Source organism: Mandrillus leucophaeus, unplaced genomic scaffold (genome assembly GCF_000951045.1).
Source record: "Mandrillus leucophaeus isolate KB7577 unplaced genomic scaffold, Mleu.le_1.0 Scaffold810, whole genome shotgun sequence".
Classification (NCBI taxonomy): Eukaryota; Metazoa; Chordata; class Mammalia; order Primates; family Cercopithecidae; genus Mandrillus; species Mandrillus leucophaeus.
In genome coordinates, this window is record NW_012108809.1 from 233,561 (window position 1) to 240,209 (window position 6,649).

The window sequence follows — 6,649 nt, forward strand, 5'->3', positions numbered from 1 at the left end:
GCTCCTCTCCCAGTGCCCACAACTGAGGAAAAAAGATGGAGAATTTCTGAGTTACACAAGCGAGGGTCTGCAATGTTTTTCCATAAACCTGTCATACCAGGCTTGATGATTTGCTTAGAAATTAGACATTTTTATAAATTGCAAAAAAAAAAAAAAAAACAAACAAAAACAAAAAAAGACCAGCAAATAGTCCAAGTACTTTCTACACAATTCTGATATTATGCAGTGAGTTATGGGTTTAAACATACTTGAGACCAATAACTGTAAATGAGGTAAACTCCGTGATTAGAACTTCTCATTTTGGTGAGAAAATCACAGAATCTATTGGTTGCATCTAGCTGCCCATTATAATATGGAAGCATTATCATATTATGTGGTATACATTGGAAAAGCCCTTTCCAAATAGAACTCTGAAACTTTCAAACTCCCGCCAATTAAAATATTTGTAACTTGTATCTCTTCTCATTTGGGTCCTGGTAAGTCTTCACAATACTATTAGATAAATACATTGGAAATATCTCACATGTCCTTTATCATAAAATACAATTTCATTACAGCAGGGAACTTTTGAGAGCATAGTGGTTTATCTCAAAGACTAAAAGGAGAAATGCCAAGACAAATGTCCTGGGTCCATAGGAAGAAGTATTTGGGGGGAGCTAGTTTCCTTAAAGTCACCCGAATTTTGTTGCATAAATGAGTATCTACTGAATCTTTGAGTAGGAACAGTCATGGACAGTTGTATTTATTAATTTGGAAAATTAAGTTTTCATTAAAGATGACATTTTGCCACATTATGAAGTTCAGTAGCTTAGAAACCATGCCATGCTCAGAAAGTTCAGTCTGTCTAATATAGATGTTTTCTGGGACTTGGATGACTCAAATCATGTGACTGGTAAGCCAGCTTATTGGTTGATTTTCTTACATGTGGATGTTGTGTTTTCAAAAGGAAGTGTTCTAGGCAGGTTCTGAAAATAGTTTCAAATCTGAGATATTTATGCTTAACCTAATTTTGCTCAGTTGTCTGAACATTTAAGATTAAATCTGATAATCCTGTGGATGAGAGAATGTATTTCTATAAAATAAAAAATAGAGGGGGAAAGAGATCTCTATCTCCTTTATCTAGAGGAGGAGGAGAAAGAGAGAGAGAAAGAAATGTCTATGTGCATGTGTTTATGTGTGGGAAAGCGATGGAGAGAGCAAGAGAGTGAATATTCGAGTGCTCACTCCACAGGCTGAGTGTTGAGAGTGTCACAGACAGAGATGTAAATGGACCTACTTTTACCACCTCTCTAGGGAGTATGTGTTATGAAGCTCTCATGAACCTTTCTGAAAGAGATACTGTTACTGAATGGAAAATATGACTTCACTCAGACCTGTAGCCCCATTCATACTGTGGAGTATTTGAAATTCTTATAGAGAAATAAGAGAAAGAAGAGTTTCACAGAGACATTCTTGAAAGGAAACATTTGTAATCTTTGTCCAACTGGCAGCAATGTGAAGTGTCTTGCTCTTGGAAGAGTTTGCTTTAGTGCCTGGTGCATTGGGAGTCTGCAGATGATGTAGACACTGTAACATATCATCATAAAGAAAGATAGAAGAAAATAACAATGCATTGAATGGTTTAAGGAAAAACAGAATTATTTATAAAATACAAAATCATAATTATGGACATGTCTCACATTTAAGGTTAATACTAGCATGAATATATTTGCAAGTATTAATATAAGTGAAAAAACAAAGGAGCATTTATCATGCCATTGATCAACAGGAGTAAGCCTGACGTGCAGAGTGTCATCCAAATGTTTTGTATCACTAGGTTCCAGGGGGAAGAAACTGTATTATGTGACATGTCAAAATTCATGTTGTAAAAATTCTTCATTTGCTTTCCAACCTGCACCTGGGTGGGTGGGACACTGAATATTCAGTCCACATAAAAGATCATGCATAATAACCAAATATAAGCCTAAGCAACTCTAGACTTCAGAAATAAATACTGTATTCTATTTTCCTAATTATATTTCTCTTTGGAAAACCTGAACCACCTACACATATCAGTGACATGGTACTGCTTCCTATAAATTGAAATGGTAGGAGTAAAACCTGCATGGGTACTACTCAAATAACGGGATGCAGGTGTAAATGGAAGCATTCCATCTGATTGACAATCTTGGTGCTGTTAGGAGAAAGGTGAGCTGTCAGCGATGACACTAATGAACTATTTGGCTGAGTAAATAGATTTTCTGTGTGCAATGCAAAGCATGTTGCTTTTAAGCATATATTTATAATTAGATGCTGCTAATAAATTCTATGTATATTGCCCGGGGCACATAAAATAAATAATGAACTTAGGGAAATAAGTTTCAAGTGTCAGGCATTGACTCTCATCACGAATCCCATTCCTATTACTTTCATGCTTATGGCCTTGGCTAGGTAATTTAACACAAATAAACTTCAGTTTATTATCAGTTTATTATCTAAAGTTGATTATCTAAATTATGGAACTAATTTTTTTTAACCTTATAGGGTAGTTTAATAATTTTTCAGCTAGTATTCCCAAGTTATATAGTCTTGTGTCTGTAGCATAGTAAATAATCTATAAATGGTAGTTATTTATTAATAAAACTCAAAAAAGTTTAAAACGTAGTACTGTAAAATTTCTAACCTGTAAATACTGTGCACTAATAGTAAGTTTTGGTAGGATGACACCTCTGCAGTGACAAGTAAGAGTTTGTGTATTTGTAATTGATATTACATAATACTATATATGACAATTATTCAGGCATTGAGGATAGGATCCCATGGTTCCAAACTTCCCATTAAATAACCCACCATAATTGATAGCTGGAGAATCTGAGCAGGTGCAAAGAATGTCTTATTAAGTATTATGATAATAATAAAAAGAATTATAACTTTTATAGGACTATTGTTTCGCAGTTTTGTATATAAAGATAAGTACTCTAATCTCACCTTTCTTCAGTATATATGGATTTAGAGCATTTTATGTAGGCTTTTATTGCTATAAACTTCCCTCTTAGAACTACTTTTGCTGTATCCCATATGTTTTGGAATATAGCATGTCCATTTTCATTTGTCTTGAGATATTTTTACGTTTTCTTCTCGATTTCTTCATTGACTCATTCATTGTTCAGAAGCATGTGGTTTAATTTCCATGAATTTATACAGGTTCTAGTTTTAATTGATTTCTAGTTTTATTTCATTGTGGTTAGAAAAGGTACTTTATTAGGATTTTTAAAAATGTAATAAGATTTTAAAAAATGTAATAAGACTTGTTTTGTGACCTAACCTATGATCTACCCTGGAGGATGTTTCATGTGCTGTTGAGAAAAATGTGTACTCTGCAGTTGTTGGACGGAATGCTCTATAAATGTCTGTTAGGTCCATTTGGTCTAGGTTGAACTCCAATATTTCTTTGTTGATTTTCTGTCTGGGGGATCTGTCCATTGCTGAAAGTGGAGTGTTAAAGTCCCTTACTATTCTTGATTGTAGTCAATCTTTCCTTTTAGATCTAATAATATTTATTTTATGTATTTGGAGGTTCTGGTGTTGGGTGCATATATATTTACAATTATTATAACCTCTTACTGTGTAGACCCCTTTATCATTATAGAATGGTCTTCATCTTTTTTTTTTAACCCATTCTTGACTTTAAGTCTATTTTGTTTGATGTAAGTGTAGTTACTTCTGCTCTTTTTTGATTTCCATTTGCATGGTATATATCCAGAATACTTTAGAGGCAAGATTTTGAAGATAGTGATTGATTTAACAAAGGAAGTAAATATAACAGCAACAATCAGAAACCTTCTGATAAGTATTTTGTTTGCAAATAACCTCTTGAAATTATTAAATGAATTGACACTGATTTTTAAATGTATTGGATAATTTATTAACTAATTTGGTAATTCAACAAAAATATATTGAATGACTTCTTTGTTCAAAGTATTGTGATCTCGATAAATGAGGAAGGTGATAGAATATAAACAAAAAATGTAAAGGAAATCACAATGTTGCCATAGGAATGTATAGAGAAGACACATTCACTTCTTTTGTTGAAAGTGTTCTTCTGGTACAGCACAAATATTAATTTGGAGCTACTGTATCGTGTTATTAAAAGTTCTAGTGTGATTATACAATTTCTCCTTTCTGCCTCAAGTGGCTAAGTGTGTTTTTTCTAAGCTTTGTGTTTATTTATTTTTAAAATTTCAGCCCTTATGCTAGTCACTCTGGAATGCTTGATTTCCCTATCAGTCTAGTCCCTGGACCTCCCTGACCCCAGCTCTGCCATTTAAGGTTCAAGTTTCTCCTCTTTGTTTCCCATAACTCATGGTATTCCCCTAATGTAGAACTTCTAGGTATGGCTACTTTTCTTGAGGTTCAACTTCTTGCAAGTTATAGCCATATCTTATTCATGCCTGCATTCACAGGGTCTGCCACAGTGGGAAATAACTCACGTTTCATGGTATTAGAAGAAATACATTAAACTATTTTCAGTAAATCTGGCTTCTAAATTCTTTTTTCCACATTTTTTGTAATATCTTATTATGTGTACTAGATGACTAAATGGTTGGCCAAATGAACTAGTGAATAAATTTTGCACCTCCATACATAAAATGGAGTTTTTTAGAAGTCATTTCAGAACTCCAAAACAAACAATCAAGCAGACATAAAAACCTAAATCATGTATGTGTAAGTGGAAGCAGCTTGTCAACTGGCTTTAAAGGAAGTCAGGAGTTGGCTATTGGGATTTGCTTTCTATTTGAATACTCACTGAATTTTCTGGTGCTATTTTTCTTGTTCCTCCCCACTGCCCAACTGCTTTTCATGTGGTAATTGTTCTTGGTGTGTATGTGTTTCCTGGGTGCTTGACTCCGGAGTTATTCTGAATATCAAGATTGGGTTGGAAAAGCCAGCCTTTATCCATTGTCTTTCAATTAACCCCACAGTTTCTGAGCTCAGGATTTACTACCAATTTGTATTGTACATGGCCTTTCAGAACCTAACACCTTCCCAGGGCCCAGGGTCCTGCAAAGCTCAAGAGCTTCATTCTTTGTTTTAGGTCTTTCTGACCTTTAATTTTATTAACTGGCTGCATTAGTGATCAGTGTTCCACCCACTCCTTCTATCTTAAATAAATTTTCAATTTCTTAAAATCTTCTGGGCATGCATCCCCTCACAACTTTTGTTCCCTTTGCTATGGTCATTTTATACTTTTTATTATTAGTGGTATTAGTTTATTATCATTTTAATGGATCCTGGAAGTGAGACAAGGCAAATGTTTATTTTGCTCCATCTTGCATATTATTCTAGAATCTCTACCCCTTCCCAATGTTGTTTAAACATTTGTTTAACTTTTGAGAAGTGTTGAGGGATTATGGAAAAATAAAATAAAATAATAGATTGAACATAAAATAAGGAATTTATTACATACTCTGTTATAACCGGAACTTTTAGGAACTTTTCTCAAAAGTTTTCTGCTGCTGATACCTAGATATCTACAGTCATTATATATAATAAAGATGAAGTTCATTTGCATGCATAGAGTACAAGTGAAATTATCTGAGAGTTATTTTTTCTATCTTCTATATTGACTAAATTGTTTCCAAATCCCTATGTTCTTATTCATGTTTCAGTTTTCTGTTATAATTTTCCCAACCACAGAAGTTCTTGGAAGACATATTAAAAGGTAGGAAATGTAGATAGTGAAATTAATTCTATAACCTCGGAAATAGCACTATGCCATACATTATTTGTTCTCTGAATTTCAGATGACTTGAACCATTTCCAGGAGACTCAAATAGCTGATCTCAATCAAGATTAGGAGCCAACCTGTGGTTGAAGAGTAAAGTTTTTATTTTTATTCCACAGGGATTGGTGTTGGCTAACAAAATGTTTGCTTGTTTGTTTTTAATTTAACATCAAAAAACACAATCTACTTTACCGGGAAAGAAACCCATTTCCATTTTATGTAGCTAAAAATTACATTCTGTAGTGAGTCAGATGTAGAAATCTACATTATCGATGCCTTAGTTCAGATTTATTCTAGTGATGTTTGTATGTCACTTTTCATATAATGTCCTAGGAAGCTGATGGCTGCTTTTATTTTTAAGCTGGCTGTGGGCACAAGGAAGGCTATATTTAGCTCTGGCCCTGCAGTTTATATCAGATGCTCTGACTCTGATGGAAGCGACAAAATATGTCTACTATTTGTCCGTTTATCTTGTCTTCTTCAAAATCTCTCTTTCCTTTTGAAACTGTGGCTTTTGAAAGAGCTTTCATGTCTCGTCACAATTATAAAGCCGGTATAATTCTCTGAGCATTGTGCATTTGCTCATACTGTCCAATCCAATGGGACACCAATTTATCCTGACTCCAGTTCTCACCTATAGAGGCCTTCTTATCTTTCAATATTCAGTATAAACGTTATTGGCTTCATAAAACATCTCCTAGTACCCTCAACTGAATATAACCACTTACTGACAACTGCCATGGGAATTTTTGGCAGATCTTAAAATTTTATATTTTAACTAATTAGCAAGATATCTGATATATCCCACATGAGAAGTCCTTTAAATATCAAAACATGTCATTCCTTATTTGATTATATTTTAACACCTATCTCATTATTCTTTAT